Below are 12524 nucleotides of genomic sequence, written 5' to 3'. Positions count from 1 at the left end.
TAAGGATGTGTAACCTTGTTGACAACCTTGTGACCTCTGACTTTAGACTTTACTGCAGCATGGAAACAGTCCGTTCGGCCCACCGAGTCCATGAAGACTAGTGATTACCCCGTACTCTAATACTGTCCTACACTAGGAACAATTTACAATTTACTGAAGCCAATTAACCTACAAACCTGCATGTCTTTGGAGTGTGGGAGAAAACCAATGCAGTCACAGGGAGAGCGTACAAACTCTGTACAGACAGCACTCATAGTCAGGATCAAACCCAGGTCTCTGGTGCTGTGAGGCAGCAACTCTACTGCTGCGCCACTGTGTCACACTCTAACCCAGCAGTATTTGCATGGTACATCTCAAAAATGTGCAAAAAGATTCTTTAACACAAACTCACCAACCAGATATGGAAGTTCATTCATATTAATGTTGTTCTTTTGTCTTCACAAATACACATCTGTCCTCAAAATATTCTTACTTCCATTGATTTTTAAAGCTCCAATTGATGTCAATCAAAATACTGTCACCTTTGGGCCTTGAGACATGAAATAATCATAGTTCTGAAAAGAAATGGCAATTATTAAACAATCAAAATTCTATGGTTTACGAAGGGGTATTTATCAACAGGTCAATTGCAGCATGGTGTTGTAGATTAATAGAGTCATTGAGTAACACGTCACAGAGGCAGGTCCTTCAGTGAGCTATCAACTCCCTATATGAATCACATTCTCCAACACTTAGCCTTTAGCCTTCCGTGCAAAGGCATTTCAAGTGTTCATTTAAGCATTTCTTAAATGTTGTGAGTGGACATCTCTTTCACCCCCTCAGACAATACATTCCAGATTTCAGTCATGTTTTGGATACAAATATTGCTTATTATTCCCCTTTAACTCTCCTGTGTCTTAATTTAAACCCATATTCTCTGGGAAATGCTTCTCACTACCTACCCTATCTATACATTACATCTTGAGCAGATATCCTCCCACCCCCTCACCCCTACCACCATCCCCCCCACTCCCCCCCCCAATCCATTCCACACCGTAACCCATCCCATTTCTCAATCTCCTTCAGCGCAAGGAAAAATGTCCCAGTTATCCAGCCTCCTTGAGACTGAGAAGTCCCGTCCCAGGCAAATCCTCGGTGAAGAAAAGGACACAAAGTGCTGGAGTAACTCAGCAGGTTAGGCAGCATCTCTGGAGAACACGGATAAGTGATGCTTCAGGTCAGAACTAACTCTCAGTGAATCTCTGCAGTGCAATCATATCATCTTGTCTCTAGGCTATTCTCAAGGTAGAATTATGGCACATTCATGTAATTCACATGATATGTCTGTTCAGACAAGTAAAATGTCTCTATTTCACTCACACTTACACACACTACATACACGCAACACCCTCAGGTCTTCATTGTCATGTGTGAATATAGTGTTATACTTAAGTGCTCAGTAATCAAATATTTAAACACAGATAATTCTCATACAAGCTGGTTATCAATTATGTGCAACTGGAATTGAATATTTATTTTTATATGTTCTACTGCTTGCTTGAAAACTTAAATTGACTCATTCTAGTGATTGTGCCTAGACCAGTACGTCTATCATTTAATTTTCTTCCCAAATACTTGGCCCCTTGTAGTTTCTTTAGAAAATGGTTCCCACTTCATTGTGATTTATTTATGAATTCAAAGGTATGGTTGATTATAACTCAGAAGAGCATTGGAAATCATTCAATTTAAACTTTATGCAACTTTTGCCGATAAACATAAAAATGATAATCGTAAGAATAAATACAAACATTTTCTTGATGGTATTCACAAAATATTTCTGTGTTTGCCCAATATTGTTCCGCTTGGGCAATGAATATGCCTATTCTATTAAAAAAAAAGATTCATCTCATTTAAATCAGACCTTAAGCAGTTTTTACCAGAGCTCTAGCTATTCATGCTAAATGTAATAATTAATAATATCCCAATCATGGTACAATTTTATGACTTCTTACATCACAAAATGTTGCTAATGTCTAGCCATCATGAAATTGTGCAGCTGGCATTTAAACAATGTGCAGATTGTGCATAAAAGTGCTTCAAGGTATGTTCAGCAGGCATAAATAGGCCATCAAAAATCAACCCACACAACCTCTACATAAACACCAGGCTGCACAAATTCCACTAAATCAAAGGGATTTCAGTAATATTGGAAGAAGTTTTATCATCGTAATATCTCCAAAATTTAAATCTGGATTATATAACACACATTGATTTATTCACAAAATGCTGGAGTAACTCAGCAGGTCAGGCAGCATCCGGGAGAGAAGGAATGGGTGACGTTTCGGGTCGAGACCACACCTGCTGAGTTACTCCAGCATTTTGTGAATAAATCGATTTGTACCAGCATCTGCAGTTATTTTCTTATATAACACACACGCGCACACTCACTTGCTCTAGTCCCATTAGAAATACATTCACATTCAAGATTACTTTCTTCTTTCTAATTTTGTTTTTAATCAATAGCCTATCTGAACAAATGATTTTGAAATATGCCAATGGTCTTTAGTGGTCAAGAGGAATATTAAGGGACTGTAAGGAGATGCAGTATATATCTTCACGGGAGAATGCACACTGAGACAATAGACAATAGACAATAGGTGCAGGAGTAGGCCATTCAGCTCTTCGAGCCATTCAATATGATCATGGCTGATCATTCGCAATCAGTACCCCGTTCCTGCCCTCTCCTCATACCCCCTGACTTCGCTATCATTAAGAGCTCTATCTAACTCTCTCTTGTTGGCATCCAATATGCCTCCACTGCATTCTGAGGCAGAGAATTCCACAGATTTACAACTCTTTGAGTGAAAAAGTTTTTCCTCATCTCTGAGATAATACACTGTTTACTGTATTTAGTGCCACACTGTATTTATTTTAATTTAGTCTAGTTTAGTTTAGTTTAGTTTAGAGACACATCGTAGAAACAGGCCCTTCAGCCCATTGAGTAAGCACCGACCAGTGATCCTCGCATACTAGCACTATCCTACACACATTGGGGACAATTTACATTTATACCAAGCCAATTAACCTACAAACCTTTACTTTTTTGGATTATGGGAAGACACCGAAGATCTCGGAGAAAACCTGTGCAGGTCACGGGGAGAGCGTACAAACTCCATGCAGACAGCACTTGTAGTCAGGATCGAACCCTGGTTTCTGGCACTCTAAGACAGCAACTCTACCGCTGTGCCACCGTGCTGCCCCTTTACATTTTACAAAGGTTTTTAGTTTTTACAAATCAAAATGGCTCCTGGAGAGGTTCTTCAATTCCGAACAAACATTGTTAGAAATATCCAACATTGTCTGACCCTCTCCTGGTCTATTTCTTGACGTCAATGGTAAATGGTCGTAATGATTAATTCACTTTGCTGAATTAACCATTACCATTGCAAAATAAGTGGTACCTTTGAAGATCTGTAGCTAAAATGGGAGTCCAAATTGGATGGCCCCTGAAAATGAATGCATAGAGTATAACTTGAAATGTATTTGTATCCATTAATTCTAATATGGGCAGTGTGGCAACTTTGTACTGGTTTCTGATATACATATTTGCCCAATGCAGTCAGTCATATACTATTGAATGACTGCAAAACTGAGATGAGATCTGTGTTGTGAGTGATGGGTATCATTTTCAAGCTATTTTGCAACACATACACCTTAAAAGGAAGGATCATTGTGGGTTGCCACATGTATTGGATGGAAGTCGGAAACTTATTCTGTCCTGGGAACTTATTCTGACTGCAGAACGGATCGGGAGAGGGTAGGCCTCGAAGGTTCCCATATGCAAGAGGTGGCAAGAAGTGCTGAGTTCCATCCTAAGAACCCAGGAGTTTACCCAGCCAAGCTCTCAGATGTAGTGGGGCTGGAGAACCATGCCAGTCGATGCTGCCAACCGCTCCCCTAACACTGACAATCTGTCAGAATTTGTGGATCAGATCAATGATTGTCAAAGGTTCAATGACTTTGAACTTCAATGTGGGTGGCACCGTGGAGCATCGTGGAGCTGCTGCCATATAGTGCCAGAGACACGGGTTCGATCCTAACTACGGATGCTATCTGTATGGAGTTTGCACTTTGAGGGGAGGAGAATCATTTCACTTCCAACTTGTGTACTCATTCATAATGCAATTAAAGACAGTATTCGACTGGCTTTCCCAACTCATTTCTGAATCTGCGTACTTCTTTGTTGCAAAAATCAAGAACCAGGACACTGAAATCGTCACTTTTTTTTAACTCTCCTGCCAAAGTAGACAGTTTTCACATTTCCTGGACCAGTTCAGTTTAGTTTATTGTCACGTGTACCGAGGTACAGTGAAAAGCTTGTGTTGCGTGCTAACCAGTCAGCAGAAAGACAATACTTGATTACAATCGAGCCATTATATTGTATAGACATAATAATAATAATAATAATAATAATAATAATAATACATTACATTTATATAGCGCTTTTCATATACTCAAAGACGCTTTACAGGGATTTAGAGAACATAGGGAAGTGAATAAATAGATAAATAAGTAAACGAACAGAGAAAGGAGACAGAAGGTGGGGTGACCTTCAGTGGTTGAAGGCAGTACTGAATAGGTGAGACTTCAGTGATGTTTTGAATGTGGTGAGTGTGGAGGAGTCTCTGACGGTTTGAGGTAGTGAGTTCCATAGGGTGGGAGCAGCGATGGAGAAAGCCCTGTCCCCCAGGATCTGAGTTTGGTCCAGATGTGGGGGGATAGGAGATTGGCAGCAGCAGAGCGGAGGGTGCATGATAAGGGAATAATGATTATCAATCCTCCTCATGACCTACAAAGCCCTCCATAACCTGGCCCCATCCTACCTGACCGACCTCCTCCACAGGCACACTCCCACCTCATGCACATTATATAAATTTATATGCGCATGATAAGGGAATAATGTTTCGTGCAAGGTAAAGCCAGCAACGTCCAATCGAGGATAGTCTGATCGTCACCAATGCGGTAGATAGTAGTTCAACACTGCTCTCAAAACCCATCCTCTTAACCCACCTATATTCCTATATCAGCAGCATTGCTTCAGCCATGCTGTAAATGCTCTGCTGGGAGCATATAGGAACTCTAGCTGAGTCACTTAGGAGGATGAATTATCATTTCCATGCATTCTGCACACCTTGACAAAAATTAGATTTGTACCAAATGGAGGGTTAGGGATTAGTTTGCAGTTACGACAGTCAGACTACCTAGGATGTCTCCTGCTCCTCAGCCGTTCACTGCACCTTTGGATTGAGAGCTTGCGCAGCACAAAGCAGGCCACCATGAGTCCTGACCTCCACACCGCCAAGTCATGTGGGTTTTACTCCAGAGCTTCCAGGCAGTGGAAGAGTCATTTAAACAGGCCAGTTTTCCACACAGGGATATGACTTTTATTGACAGCATGAAGCTCAAGCGTGCATGATTTGTGCACCAGTTTGACACCTCCTAGAGTCATAGAGTGATACAGTGTGGAAACAGGCCCTTCGGCCCAACTTGCTCATACCGACCAACAATGTCCCAATTACACTAATCCCACTTGCCTGCGCTTGGTCCATATCCCTCCAAACCTGTCCTCTTGTCATTATGGACAGCACTTACTGCCCAGTGCCACACGTTAGTTTACTGTAGGTCAAGTACAGTGAGCACGGTGGACTGCCACTGAATGAAAGCTGCGTGATTGCTGCCAAGATAGCTATATTTATCCTGGGTGTATGAAGGAACTACAGATGCTGGATTACATCAAAGATAGACACAAAATGCTGGAGTAACGCAGAGGGACAGGCAGCATCTCTGGAGAGAATGAATGGGTGACATTTGGGGTCAAGACCCTTCTTCAGACTGATGTCAGGGGAGTGGGAGGCACAGAGATAAGGAAGTGTGTAGATGAGGAAGTGTAAGGTGTGAAAATGGGACAAAGGGACTGAGGCTCAAGGAAAATGTAGAAGACATCATTTTTTAGTTGGGAGAAGGTTACAACAAAGCAAACAGAGATAAAATGTTGTGTTGCTGGCCTATGGCCACAGACCAGCTGCATGTAGAGGGAGTGGGAATACTGTCATCTGAATGTTGACAGGTCTTGCCTGAAAAAGGAATTTTCATGCAGTCAATGGCACCCACCAGCAAGGGAAAACCAGCAATATTTGCCCGGTTTTCTCTGGCTATTGGGAAAACAATGTGTTCAGCAATGTGACCTTCCAATAAATAACAGATAACATTGGATTAAACATAAATATCAATAGAAGTGGACACAAAGCACTGCTGTGACTCAGTGTTTCAGGCAGAATTTCTGGAGAACATGGAAAGATGATGTTTTGTGCCAAGACCTTTTCTCAGATCTCTGAAGAAGGGTTCCAACCCAAAACATCACCTATCCACGTTCGCTAGAGACACTGTCTAACCATCAGGGTTACTCCAGCACTTTGTGTCCTTTTGTGTAAACCAGCATCTCTAGTTCCTTTCTCCTACACAAGTCTCACCAGCACCAGCCTGGAGTGGGTCTGATGCATCAACGTTTATGGCTATGGCCACCTCGACAGTCACAGGCAATGCAATCCCCACTCTGGCCTGATGTTGTGGTTGTGACTACAGCAGCTAGGATATTTCAGTGAGGACATCCTTTAGGTAAGTAAATTGTTCCCTGAACTTCCAGGGTGGAAACAATTTGCTGCTAAGAACCCCTATTCCCCTCTTCTTCTCCAGTCTTTCATCTCTTCTTTCATCTTGTCCTGCGATGTATGCCGTGTACTCATTCAAGTATTCAGGCAATATCCCAGAGGGAATGCTGACTAAAATGTCCATGTCTCAAAGCAACTGGCTTGGGTAGAAGCTTTGAACTCAAGCCAAAGTCTGACAACACCTGGCATATCAATCCCTTTAAACTCTAGTGACTTTAAAGTACTGGAAAGAGCACCAAACTCTCATACAAATGTAGCAACAGGCACTAGAAATCAATCAACAACTAATCTGGGTGTGTTTAATAAGCTCTTTAAATAGTGTTGGTGGATGTCCTTCCTGCTGCTGAACATATCTTCAGTTGTTCAACCTAAAGACAGTGCATTAGCCAGAGTATCAAGCTACAGAATGGCAGCATTGGCGTCAAATAACCTCTGCAAGTTAGCTTATATTTCATTCTTCCTACACTGTTTGCTTCTGGTGGGTGTTAGCTGTGTACATCCTCACCAATGTGGCATTCAAAGCCATTTGCACCACAAAAAGACATGTATATATTGGATACACGCAAGTTCAAATGAACATGCGAATGGAATTCAATTTTGCTGCCATTTTTTTTTGCCTTATGCTAAGGCCTGTGGAAGATCATGTTCTGAGGCAGGCACTGAGACTAGGATACAATATTATAACAATTATCGTTCAAATGACAGCAGATTCCAATGCAACTGTGGCAAAATATAGCATTAATTTCAATAACTCCAATGATTATTGTACTGAACCCATATAAACCAAGAAGGATTTGTTGAATTTGTTGTAAAAACCCAATTGGTTTGCTTATGTCCTGGGCTGGAAGTAAGCACACCAACCTTGCCCCGGTATAGTTTACATGTCAGAGGATACGTTTACAGCAGGAAAGTGCAACCGGAGATGAAAGTAGACATCCATAAATATATCCTTGGGAGGGGAAACCATACATTGGCAACCTGGTTGGTTTACATTATGCCAAACCCTGATACCTGTTTTGAAAATACAGAGATTTATGGCAGAAAAATGCCGGTGTTGGATAGATCACAGTTCTATGTCTGTGTAAGGTATACACCATTACCAACAGAAAATAAAAACGAATTAAACAAAAAGATAGAGAGGAGGGTAAAAAGGACAAATAAAATGAAAGTATTAGAAAACAGAAAAAGAAAAATGCAAACTGTTTTATAGATTTTGATTCATACAGCTGTACTTGCCCTTATGGTCCATCCCATCCATGCTCGTCAAGATGCCTAACTGAGCTAGTCCAACTTGTTTGCACCTGGCCCATATCCAAAATATGGCGCCTGTGCAATTATGGGTTGTGCAACTAAATTTCACTGTGCTGTGCATACATGACAATAAAGAACCATTGCACCATTGAAGTGTCTTTTAAATGTCGCCATTGTACCTGCCTCTACCGCTTCCTCTGCCAGCTTGTTCCAGTAACGTACTGTCCTCTGCATGAAGAAGTTGCCCCTCAGATTCCTTTTTAAAATCTTTCTCCTCTCACCTTAAACATATGTATTCTACCTTTAAACTCCCCTACCCTAGAGAAAGGACAGTGGCTAGTTACCTCATCTATACCCCTCTTATTTTTATAAATCTCAATAAGATCACACCTCTTCCTATGCTGCAGGAAAATAACTGCTAGACCGTCAATCCTGTTTTTATAACTCAAGCCCTCTAGACCTGGAAACGACCTTGTAAATATTTTTGCACCCTTTCCAGTGTCATCCTTCCAATAGCAAGGTGGCCAGAATTGTACATAGAACTGCAAATGTAGCTTAATCACCATCTTATACAGCTGTAACATGATGTCCCAACCCCTGTACTCAATACCCTGACTGATGAAGGCAAGCATGCTCAATGCCCTCTTCACCATCCTTCCACCCATGTTACTGCTTTCAAGGAACTGTTTCTCTGTTCTACAACACTCCCAAGGGCCCAACTATTTACTGTGAGAGTCCTGTCCTGGTTTGTCTACCAAAATGAAACATCTCACATTTATCTGAATTGAAATGTACTCCATTGAATTATTTGATTGATATTTGATTAATAAAAAGGGAATTAATATAGGAAAACCAGAAAAGGCATAATACCAAAAATTGCAGCAATTCTGCATTAAAACTCCAGTTTAGACTTGACTGAAGAGGATATTAAATAAGAAATGAAACAATTGGGGAAAATGGATATATGTAATGAGAATTAAGGCAGTAGAGAGCCTTGTAGGCTATATAAGCCATACTTAACTTGACACAAAATATAGCCACACTTAAGTTGACACGTGTTTGTTGGTTAGCTTCTGTGCATCCATTTTTACTGATAAGAGCTGTGTTTCTGCTACATCCAGAAATTATGTGCAATACAATTAAACAAGAATAATGACCAACTGTAGGTGAACAGCTTAATTAATTCCCACCTTCACTAGCCAATGAAATGAATCTAGACCAGCATTCTGAATCCAGACTCCTGCTCCTAATTTTTATGTTCACCTTTAGTCACATATCCTTAACAAATGAAGCAATCTTTGCCTATAAGCCACAAGAACCATACAACATTCAACACTGACATGTGAGAAATAACCTTTGCAACAGAAAAGATAATGTAACCATCTCTCACTATTCATCTACTCTTAACATTCCATGTCCTTGCTATCACTGAGGTCCAAGCACCAGTTTCCCAAACTTCACCATTGACCAGAATCTCAAATGGACCAGCCACATAAATATCACCTTAACAGTCATTCATCTTAGCAGATCTGGGTAATCAGAGTATATTAGATGACCTCGCCTGAGGTTTGCAGGTAACAATTATTTCAAATCTTTCACAGTAAATGAGAATTGAAACAAGCTATATTCATCAAACATGTATGTTAATTTATAGTTGCATCATTGTTGTAAGGTCAGCCTGAAGAAAGGTCTCGACCCAAAATGTCACCCATTCCTTCTCTCCAGCTGCCAGTCCCGCTGAGTTACTCCAGCATTTTGTGTCTCTTGTTGTAAGGCACTTGATTGACACTGCAGTCTTGTTAATGAGGTGTCTGCATGAATTTAAGATGTAACCTACCCAAGTCGTTCTGTTGTGGGTTTCTAGTCTTTCACAGTTGTAGATTGCACTTTTCTGTGTGATTTCATTTCTATGCCATCAGTTGCAATTGCTCCATTTCCAGAGTTGAAACTGGAATACCCTCTTCTAGGCATTGCACTTGGTACTTTCATTGTGAAATCTCAACTGACCCTCATTCATAAAGGCCACAGAATGGAAATAAGCTAGACTTTGCTTGGCAAGCAAATTTATTATAGAATAAGATATCAAGTCAATAGCAGCATTAATTAATATATACTTTTTATAGCAGTTGCTAAGCTCCTTGAATGAAGAAACAGAGTTTAGTTGGTGACTACTGTATTAAATTATGAGATAATCACTACTCTTTTCTCATCATTTCTTCTTATTTCTTCAGGCTAGCTGACTTCCTTTCACCTTCACACAGACTGCAATTTGTGCAAAGCAGGCTGAGAAATGTATGCCAAAACTTAACAGAGCTGCACAAATTTAAATAACCATTAAGCTCAAAAAGAAGCTTCTAATTAAATTGAAAGCAATCTTGAAGAGTATTGCATCTCAAATTGTTGGCATAACCTCTCTATCATATGACCAACTAAAACTCCTTGTGCATATAAATTAGCATTTTGCTTCAGTAAGAATCACTAGACTAACTCTCATTCTTCATGACAATTAAAAAACACAATATCTGGTAAAATACAAACAGAAAATGTTCGAAATATAGAATGGGGTCAGGATGCATCAGCAGAAAGGAAAAGAGTTTAACATTTCCAGGTGAAGACCTTTTGTTAGAACTAAGAGGGAGAGTAGGGGCGGGGTGATGGTTCTGATAGGGTGAAGATGGGGTGACCACGGGGACAGGCTGTAAATAACATCACCTGGAAAATGAGTGAATGGGAGCAGTTAGAAAGTGAGAACAGACAAAGGAATGTGGGTGTTGGAAAAAGCAGAGCAAGAAGAAAACCCAGCAGGTGAGGCTGGGCATGTCCTTCGCACTGGGACAGGAAAACAATGGAGAAATAAAAATAAAAAAACTTAACTAATATTGCAGATAAGTGCCAAATACAGAAATAAATCAAGTTACCTGAAGTCATCGAATTTTATATTAGAAAGAAGGCTGCAATGTGTCCAGATGGAAGATGAGGTGTTGTTGCGTGTGTTGGGCCTCATTACAATCGTCAGGATGCCACCGAACGATAGGTCAAAGTGTAACTAAAGTGGCAGGCAACAGGAAGCTCAGGGTTGACTCTGCGGACTGAACGCAGGGGTCCACAAAGTGGTTGCCAATCTGTGTTTGGTTCCTCCAATATAGAGACGACCACCTTGTGAATGCTGGATGCAGTGCACTAGATTGGAAGAAGTTCAAATAAATTGCAGCCATAACTGGAAAGACAGTTTGGGTTCCTGGACACTGGGAATGGAAGAAGTGAAATGAAAAACATCAAGAGTCAAGAGTCAAGAGTGTTTTATTGTCAGATGCTCCAGATGGAACAATGACATTCTTACTTGCATTATAAATGCATAAATGTTACATCGCCTGTGGTTTCAGAGAAAGTGCCATAAGACGAGGGTTGGCTGGTGGAATTGGAATGGTAGACTAGGGTGTTGTGAAGGGAATGATCCCTGTGAAATGTTGAAAGGGGAAGAGAGGACCGTCTGGGGTTGAAATCTCTCTGAAGGGGGTGGCAACTGCAAAGAATGAACGATTGAGAGCAGAGGTTAGTGGGGTGGAAGGCTAGGATTAGATGAAATGTTTGGGAAGGAACTGCAGATGCTGGTTTACACCAAAGATAGACACAAAATGCTGGAGTGACACATCGGGACAGGCAGCATCTCTGGGTAGAAGGAATAGGTGACGTTTTGGGTTGACACTCTTCAGAAGGGTCTTGACCCCAAACATCACCAGATTCTTCTTTCCAGACATGCTGCCCGTCCCGCCGAGTTACTCCAGCATTTTGTGTCTACCTTCGAGGATTAGAGGAAGTCTATCAGACCAGAAGGAGAGGGGATGAAAGGAAAGGTGCAGGAAATGGATGAGATGCGGCCAAAATGTTTATGATAGAGACGCCGTGCTTCAGGAGGAAGGAAGACATTTTAACGACACCTGTGTGGAAAGTCTTATCATTGAAGTAAATGTGATGGAGAATGAAGAACTGGGAGAACAGAATAGAGCCATTGTAGGAGGCAAGATGGGTCAAAGGGTAATCAAGATAGTTGTGGAAGTCAGTAGACTTGTAATGGATGCTGATTTCTGAAGATGGAGACAGAGAGATCCAGCAATTAAAGGGAAGACTCCAAGATCTAAGTTCATGAGCTCATGTGTCATAGGAGCAGAAGTAGGCCATTCGACTCTTCAAGTCTACTCCTCCATTCAATCATGGCCGATCTATCTTTCCCTTTCTACTCTATTCTCCTGCCTTCTCCCCATAACCCTTCACACCCCTACCAATCAAGTGTCTGTCAGTCTCCACCTTAAAAATACCCAATGACGGCCTCCACAGCCTTCTGTGACAATAAATTCCACAGATTCACCACCCTCTGACTAAAGAAATTCCTCCTCATCTCCTTTCTAAAGGTACAACCTTTTATTCTGAGGCCCTTTGGTTCTAGACTCTCTTAGTGGAAATATCCTCTCTACATCTACTGCGAGAAGGTGAGGGCAGTGTGGTAATTCATTGCAAATGTAACAACATTTGTCAAGTTCTGCATGCGGTAGACAGTAGCAATGCATT

This window comes from Rhinoraja longicauda, chromosome 3 (assembly GCF_053455715.1).
Source record: "Rhinoraja longicauda isolate Sanriku21f chromosome 3, sRhiLon1.1, whole genome shotgun sequence".
NCBI classification, from domain to species: domain Eukaryota; kingdom Metazoa; phylum Chordata; class Chondrichthyes; order Rajiformes; family Arhynchobatidae; genus Rhinoraja; species Rhinoraja longicauda.
The sequence above is the reverse complement of the archived record's forward strand: the minus strand, read 5'-3'. Positions refer to the sequence as shown.